The sequence below is a fragment of the Lutra lutra genome, chromosome 8 (assembly GCF_902655055.1).
Source record: "Lutra lutra chromosome 8, mLutLut1.2, whole genome shotgun sequence".
NCBI lineage: Eukaryota > Metazoa > Chordata > Mammalia > Carnivora > Mustelidae > Lutra > Lutra lutra.
In genome coordinates this window covers 102,609,086-102,618,415 of record NC_062285.1, presented here as the reverse complement: position 1 = coordinate 102,618,415, position 9,330 = coordinate 102,609,086, and positions in this window count along the sequence as shown.

The window sequence follows — 9,330 nt, the reverse complement described above, 5'->3', positions numbered from 1 at the left end:
TAATAGAATATAGATACTAGGTATGATATATAGATATTAGATCCAACGCAGATCTATTTAAACTTTTTTGCAGGTATTCTGGCTCACTCAGGATGCCACTGTGTTTTTTCTAGGTGATTGTATAAAAGAGAGTTAAGAAGCTTAGCTTAACTATCTCATGATATACAGGATTCTGATTTTGTAAGGGCCCGAAATTAGTATGATAAAGAAATTTTCTGAGTTTCCTAATGTCAGACACTAGACACTAGCTGAGGGAAGAAATCACCTATACTGTTCTTTTTTTTTTTTTCCTTTTTAAAATAGATTTTATTTATTTATTTGACAAAGAGACAGAGAGAGCACAAGCAGGGGGAGAAGCAGGATCCCCGCAGGGCAGGAAGCCTTATGTGGGGCTCAATTCCAGGACCCTGGGATCATGACCCAAGCCAAAAGCAGATGCTTAACTGACCAAGCCACCCAGGCGCCCCTGGGGTTTTGTTTTGTTTTTTTCCTTAAAAAATTTTTTTTTTCTTATTTAAGTAATCTCTACACCCCACGTGGAGTTCAAACTCAAAATCCTGAGATCAAAAGTTGCATGCTCTAATGACTGAGCCAGCCAGACACCCCAATCACCCATACTTTTCTGAGAGTTACTCTTCCTACTCTCCTTTAGAGAACATGAGGTCTGTGGTTCTCCTGAGTTACTCAGTCATTATGCTTTACTTCCCTTTTCTTTTCACAGAATGAAGGAGCCTGAGATAAAGGCATAAGAATGTGTCTTAAATAAGGTTATATGGCTTTACTTGTAAATAAATTCTTTCCTTCTTAATAGTCAAATTTTTCTTAAATACATTACAGTCAAAATCTATAATCTTCCTAGTCAGTATCTTTTATTGTCTGAACTTTGAATACCTGTCTAGTTAACCTCATCTTCTATTTTCCTTTTATGCTGTTTGCATGCAGGTCTCCTTTGTGTGACATGATTGCAACATGCTTTGCTTTTCTACATGTCTGATACACTTTCAAAGCTCTTTTTAACTTACACAAATGTTCAGTTCTAGAAACTCCACCTTCTCCATCTCAAGTCTGAGACTTTCCATGAGACTTTCTTTGAGAACTCTGTGAAATTAAACAACTGGTATATTTTTGCAATACAAAATGTTACCCATTCAACCCTAGGGATAAAGGGACTAACAGTAGTGTCCTCAGCCACTGCACAAGGCAAGTTCAATGGTGTTACACAGAAAGTGTCATGAGTCTTCACTTAAGTGGGAACCATGTTCACTTTGGATTATAAACAAGAAGACCTTTCCTATCAGACTTTCTGTCATTATCATATCTCAGTGGCCAGAGGGACATATGAGCAATTCCTACATGATCAATTTAGCCAATCGGGAACATTCAGTTTACAGAGACTGAACTGCAGAATTATCCAATCATTCTCAACCTCAGTGAATAAAGATTCTTATGTATTAGTACAATAAGAATAATGATCTATTCCTTGGGATTTTCTTTTTAATATATAGAAAAGCAAAATATGTGGAAGCATCTTGCAAAATGCAAAAGGGAAGGGGACTTAAATTCATTGAGTACCAAGTGCCATGTGACACATGTAAAGGACATAGCACAGGCATGTCTTTCTTGGATCCCTGCTCTTTGCACCTTGTGGGAGCATCTAATCATAACATTAATTTCTAGACTCATCATCCTCTGTCTAGACAAAGACTTCCACACTTGAATGCTCAGACTTGCTATTAAGAGCATTCTTTGCTATTTGTGTAAATTTCAAGTGGCATTAGAGGAACTTACCTAGCCCTTTATTATTTTTTAAATGACTTTACTATAGCTACATTTGAAAACTTAAACAAAAGATAGGAATTGTCATTCCAGCAAAAGAAGTAGTTGCCCCCCAAGGAGAGCCACTCACTGGAGAAAAGAAAGTCTCTTCCATAAATATTGCAGAGAAAATTTGATATTCACATAAAAAAGAATGAAACTAGACCCTTATCTTATGCCACTCACAAAAATCAACTTGAAATGGATTTAAAACTTAAAAACAAGACCCGAAGCCATGAAACTCATAGAAGAAAATCAGAGAAAAAAGTTCCTTTACATGGGTCTTGGCAATAATTTTTCAGGTGTTACACCTAAAGCACTAACAACAAAATAAAAGATTAACAAGTAGAAATACATCAAACTAAAAAGCTGTTGCACAACAAAAATACAACCAACAAAATGAAAAGAAAACACACAGAATGGGAAAAGAAACATTTGCAAAGCATATATCTGATAAGGGGTTAACAACTAAAATATATAAAGGACTCATACAACTCAATAGCCATAATAATAATAATAATAATAATAATCTGATTAAAAATAGGCAAAGAATCTGAATAGACATTTTCCCAAAGAAGATATATGAAAGGCCAACTGGTACATGAAAAGATGTTCAATATCTCTAGTCATTAACAAAATACAAATAAAACCACAATTAGATATCACCTCAAACTTGTTAGACTAGCCATCATCAAAAAGACAGAAAATAACAAATGCTGGCAAGAATGTAGAGACAGGGGAACTCTTGTGCACTGTTGGTGAGATTGCAAACTGGTACAACCACTATGGAAAACAGTATGGAGGATCCTCAAAAAATTAATAATAGAAATACCATCTGATCCAGCAATTCTACTTCTGGGAATATATCCAAAGGAAACAAAAACACTAACTCAAAAGGGTACCTGTACCCCTATATTCATCATAGCATTATTTGCAATAGCCAAGACATGGAAACAACCTAAATGTTCATCAGTGGATGAATGGATAAAGAAGTTGTGAGATACACACACACACACACACACACACACACACACATACACACACACACGAATATTATTTATCCATAAAAATGAGGGAATCCTGCTATTTGGGACAACATGGGTAGACCTTAAGGGCAATATGCTATGGGAAATAAGACAGATTAAGACAAACACTGTAAAATCTCACTTACATGCAGAATCCTTAAAAATAAAAATTAAATTAAAAAATAAAAATAGATCAAACTCATAAAAGAAGATCAGATTTATGGTTACCAAGGTAACTCCCTACCCCTAAAGAGAAGGGAACTGGAGGAAGACAGTCAAAAGGTAAAAAAGGTCTAATTACAGGATAAGTTAGTACTAGGGATGTGACATAGAACATGATGACTATAGTCAACATAGCTGTAAGATTTATGGAAAAGTTGTTAAAAGAGTAAATCCTAAGAGTTCTCCTCACCAAGGGAAAAAATGTTTATTTGTTTTTTTACTTTCTCTTTTTATTTTATCTATATAAGGTGATGGATGCTAACTAGACTTCTTGCACTAATAATTCTACAATATACGTAAGTGAAATCATTATGCTACATACCTTTTTTTTAAAAAAGATTTTATTTATTTATTTGACAGAGAGAAATCACAAGTAAGCAGAGAGGCAGGCAGAGAGAGAGGAGGAAGCAGGCTCCCTGCTGAGCAGAAAGTCCGATGTGGGGCTTGAACCGAGGACCTGGGATCATGACCTGAGCCGAAGGCAGCGGCTTAACCCACTGAGCCACCCAGGCACCCCTATGCTATATACCTTAAACTTATACAGCAATGTATATCAAATATATCTCAAAAAAAGGAAAACAAAAAAAGGGTCCCTGAGCACAAGCCTTTCTTAACATAGATGTCCTAAGCGTGCATTAAATATATCTCTGGATACAATCATATAGTAAAAGCCCATGCTAAAATGCACTATTTCCTTTTCATTTTGTGAAAAGGAAAAGAGAGAAAGGCGAATAAATACTGTAGCTACACAGAGTAGAAGAAACAAGAACTTTGAAATCACACAGAACCTGGTTTCAAATGTCCTTCCACCATTTCTTGACCTCAATAAAGTTACTTAACCTCTTTGCACCTTGATTTCTCTTGTGAAAATCCAGGTGATACTATCTAAGTGTTGTCGTGAGGACTGACTGACAAAATTTAGCATAATAAATAATACATGTAAATCATTTGATAATATGTATCACTTTATTAGAGCTATCTTTTTGTTACAAGGACCACAAGAAACCTACAGATGTCTAGAAACTCTACAGAGAATTAAAATATTGACTGCTTTTTCCCCTTTACATTTATATTGTAAAGAGATAATATAAAGTCAGTCCAGCTATAACCACCATCTTCTAATATCCTAATATATTAGGTTTCAGTTCTTATAAGTGCTATAAAATTAGTTTCCCCTTGAGTGTAACCACTTATACATATAATAACCACAATCTTCTAGTATCTGTTAGGTTCCAGTTCTTGTAAGTGGTATAAAATTAGTTCCCCTTGGGTATACTGCTTATATGCCTAATAGGCAGAGAACTGAACTCATCATTTTGCCTCACACAAACCGTTCCTTTTTTTGACTTCCTGATTTCTATGAATAGCATCACCGTTCTCTCAGTAACTCATACTTAACACTTTAATCATTTTTTCACAACCACTTCTCCCTCACGACCACTTACTGATCTTACTTCCTAAGTGTTCTCAAAATCTATTTCCACCTGTCTCCACATTAAGGGCCACCACCCTAATTCAGGCCTCCAACCTGGTTTTCTTGCCTCAGGCCTCTTTTCTCCTTCAAATTCTTTTCATCTGTAGTTGCCAAATAAATCTTAAACAAATAATGCTTTGATTATTGAGCCTGTTTTACCACATTAACTCTGCCTCTTCTGAAACATCTCTGGCAGCTCCCCACTGCTTACTAAATGAACTCTAGGCATGCAACACCTTCCACGACATGACCCTTACTACCTTTCTGACCATGTCTTCTAATTACTCTATTATCTGCATCCTTCTTGCCTTTTCCTAAGCAATCCCTGTGCTTTTTTAACCTTCATACAACTATTATTATTTCTTATACTTTGAAAAATATGCAGTCTCATTTCACCTGTCCAAATCATGTCACTCTTTAAGGCCCAAGCAAATGCTATATCTCTAGCAAGTGAAATAGTAGATTTGCAGAAAATCCATTTTAAAATCAATGAATTTACTTAATTCATTAAATATATACATACATACAAAGAAATAAAATTCTACCCTGAAGGACTAGGTTGATTCCTGGCAATAAAATTAAGAATTAAACTGGAATCATTAGAAAATTGATATGGAGTTTGATTAGGCAGACAAAAAGAGAGGCCAGTAGTCTTTATTTTGGCAAGAAGAATGGAAGGTTAGAAATGACGAAATAAACTAGAACCAGAATAGAATATGATGGGTTATGATTACCAGTAAGCAGAAGAGGTTCATAAGAACAGTTAGGCTAAGATTTGTTAAAACACCATAGACTCTTCTCAGAGTGGGAAAAATACTGTGTGATTGCAAATTGTGTGAAAAATGAATTGCTAGCTTAAAAGTTAGGTTTGCTCTTGGCCAGCAGTTCTCAAAATGTGGTCTGTAGACCCCATGGAGTCCTTGAAAACGTTTCAAGTATCTGCAAGGTCAGAACTATTTTCAAAATAATACTATGACATTATTTGCCTTTCAAACTATGTTGACATTTGTATTATAATACAAAGGTAATGGTGGGTAAAATTGCTGGTGCATTAATAGAAATCAAGACAGCAATACCAGCCTAGACTAATAGCCATTGTATTGGTCACTGCTATATACTCACAAGAAAAAAAAAAAGAGTTTCATTTAATAATATGCTTGATAAAATAGCAACAATTAATAATTTTATTTAATCTGAACTTCTGATTTCATGCCTTTTAAAAATTCTATGATACAAAATGCACAAAGAACTCCTACTGAATACCAAGGTACAATGGTTGTTCTGAGAAAAAGGATTTATGTGATTCAGTTGTGAGTTGAACAAGCCACTTTTTATATGGAACACCATTTTTCCTTGAAAGAATGACATGACAAAATGAACTACTGGGACTTCATCTAGATAAAAAGCTTTTGCCAGCGAAACAGTTGACAAAGCCTAAAGATAACCTACAGAATGGTAGAAGATATTTGCAAGTGTCTTATCAGATAAAGGGCTAGTATCTAAGATCTATAAAGAACTTATTAAACTCAACATCCAAAAAATATATAGTCCAGTCAAGAAATGGAAGACATGAAAAGACATTTCTCCAAAGAAGACATACAAATGGTCAACAGACACATGAAAAAATGTTCAACATCACTTGGAATCAGGGAAATACAGATCAAAACTACAATGAGATACCACTTCATACCAGTCAGAATGGTTAAAATTAACTAGTCAGGAAACAAAAAATATTGGTGATAATGCAGAGAAAGGAGTACACTCTTTACTGCTAGTGGGAATGCAAGCTGGTATAGTCACTTTGGAAAACAGCATAGAGGTTCCTCAAAAAGTTAAAAATAGAGCTACCTTATGACGCAACAATTGCATTACTAGGTATTCACCCAAAGGATTCAAACATAATGATCTAAAGGGGCACCTGCCCCCTAATGTTCACAGCAGCAATATCCACAATAGTCGAACTATGGAAAGAGCCCAGATATCTATCAACAGATGAATGGGTAAAGAAGATGTGGAACATATATACAAGAAATATTACTCAGCCAACAAAAAAGTGAAATATTACCATTTGCAATGATGTGGATGGAACTAAAGGGTATTATGCTAAGTGAAATAAGTCAATTAGAGAAAGACAATTATCATATGATTTCATTCATGTGTGGAATTTAAGAAACAAAAAAGAGGATCATAGGGGAAGGGAGGGAAAAATAAAATAAGACAAAGTCAGAGAGGGAGACAAACCATAAGAGACTCTTAACTATAGGAAACAAATTGAGTGTTGCTGGAAGGGGGTGGGTGAGCAGATGGGGTAACTGGGTGATGGGCATTGAGGAGGGCATGTGATGTAATGAGCCCTGGGTGTTATATGCAACTGATGAATTACTGAACTCTACCTCTGAAAGTATTAATGTACTATATGTTAACTAATTGAATTTATTTATTTTTTTAAGATTTTATTCATTTATTTGACACAGAGAGAGAAAGAGAGAGAGCACAAACAGAGGCAACAGGAGAGGGAGAAGTAGTCTCCCCGCTATGGGGCTCCATCCTAGGACCAGGGGATCATGACCTGAGCCGAAGGCTGAGGCTTAACCAGCTGAGTCACCCAGGCACACCAACTATTTGAATTTAAATAAAATAAAAATTAAAAAAAAATGACAGGTAAATAAAATATAGTTATTCAGACTTGGGTATTTGGCAGACATTGTCTCAAAACTTAGTGAAGTCTGTCACTTCAATGAAAACAACGTACAACATTTGTTGTTAAAGATAAAATTCAAGGGGTGCCTGGGTGGCTCAGTGGGTTAAAGCCTCTGCCTTCAGCCCAGGTCATGATCCCAGGGTACTGGGATCGAGCCCCGCATCGGGCTCTCTGCTCAGCGGGGAGCCTGCTTTCTCCTCTCTCTCTGCCTGCCTCTCTGCCTACTTGTGATCTCTGTCTGTCAAATAAATAAATAAAATCTTTAAAAAAAATTGTATGAGCATCTCAATAGATGCAGAAAAAAACAGTGACAAAATTTAACATCCAGTCATGATAAAAAAAACTCTCAACAAAGTGGGCTTAGAGTGAACATACCTCAACATAATAAAGGCCATAGCTAAAGACAAACCCATAGCTAACATCACACTCAATGATGAAAGACTGAAAGTGTTTTCTCTAAGATCAGGAACAAGACAAGGATGCCTACTCTCACTGCTTTTACTCAACATAATAGTGGAAGTCCTACCCACAGAAATCAGACAAGAAAAAGAAGTAAAATGCATCCAAATTGGTGAGGAGAATGTAAAACTGTCACTATTTGCAGATGACATGATACAGTATGGGGAGAACCCTAAAGACTCCACCAAAGGACTATTAAAACTAATAAATGAATTCAGGTTGCAGGATACAAAATCAATTATACAGAAATATGTTGCATTGCTAAACACTAGTAACAAAGTAACAGAAAAAGAAATTAAGAAAATCATCCCACTTACAGTTACATCAAAAAAACACAAAACACCTAGGAAAAAAATTAAGAAGGTGAAAGATCTGTGCTCTGAAAATTATAAAACACTGATGAAAGAAATTGAAAATGACACAAATGAAAAGATATACCATGCTCATGGACTGGAATAATTAATACTGTTAAAATGTCCATCCTACCCAAAGCAATCTACAGATTCAACACAATCTTTATCAAAATACCAAAGTATTTTTTCACAGAACTAAAATAAATAATCCTAAAATTTGTATGGAATCCACAGATGATACTGAATTACCAAAATAATCTTGAGAAAGAAGAGCAAAGCTAGAGGTATCACAATCCCAGGTTTCAAACTATACTGCAAAGCTATAGTAATCAAAACAGTATGGTACTGGCACAAACAGACACGTAGATCAATAGAACAGAATAGAGAGCTCAGAAATAAACCCATATTTACATAGTCTATTAATTTATGGTAAATGTGACAAGAATATACAATGGAGAAAAACCAGTCTCTTCAATAAATGGTTTTGTGAAAACTGGACAGCTACATGCAAAAGAACAAAATGGGACCACTTTTTTACACCATAAACAAAAATACACTCAAAATGGATTAAAGATCTACATACAAGACCTGAAATCATAAAACTTCTAAAAGAAAACATAGGCCAGTGAACTCTTAGAAAAATTGGACTTAGTATTTTTCTGGATCTGTCCCCTCAAGCAAGGGAAATAAAAGCAAAAATTAAAAGTTGGGATGACATTAAACTAAAAAGCTTTTGCACAGTGAAGGAAATGATTAAAAAATGAAAAAAAAAACCCTACTAAATGAAATAATATGTTTGCAAATGAAATATTCAACAGGAGGTTACTATCCAAAATACACAAAAAACTCATACAACTTAACACACACATAAAAACAAACAATCCAATTAAAAAATAAGCAGAGGACCTGTACAGACATTCTTACAAAAAAGACATGCAGATGGTCAACAGACAGATGAAAAGATGTTCAACATCATTAATCATCAGGAAATTGCAAATCAAAGCCAGGTGAACACCAGTCACCACCAGAACACCAGTCTAAATGGCTAGTATCAAAAAGACAGGAAATAACAAGTATTGGCAAGGATGTGGAGAAAAGGGAACCTTTATATACTATTTGTGGGAATGTAAATTGGTGTAGCCACTATGGACAACGGTATAGAGTTACCTCAAAAAATTAAAAATAGAAATACCAGGGGCGTCTGGGTGGCATAGTCAATGAAGCATCCAACTCTTGATTTTCACTAGAGTCATGATCTCAGTGTCATGTGATCTCCTCAGG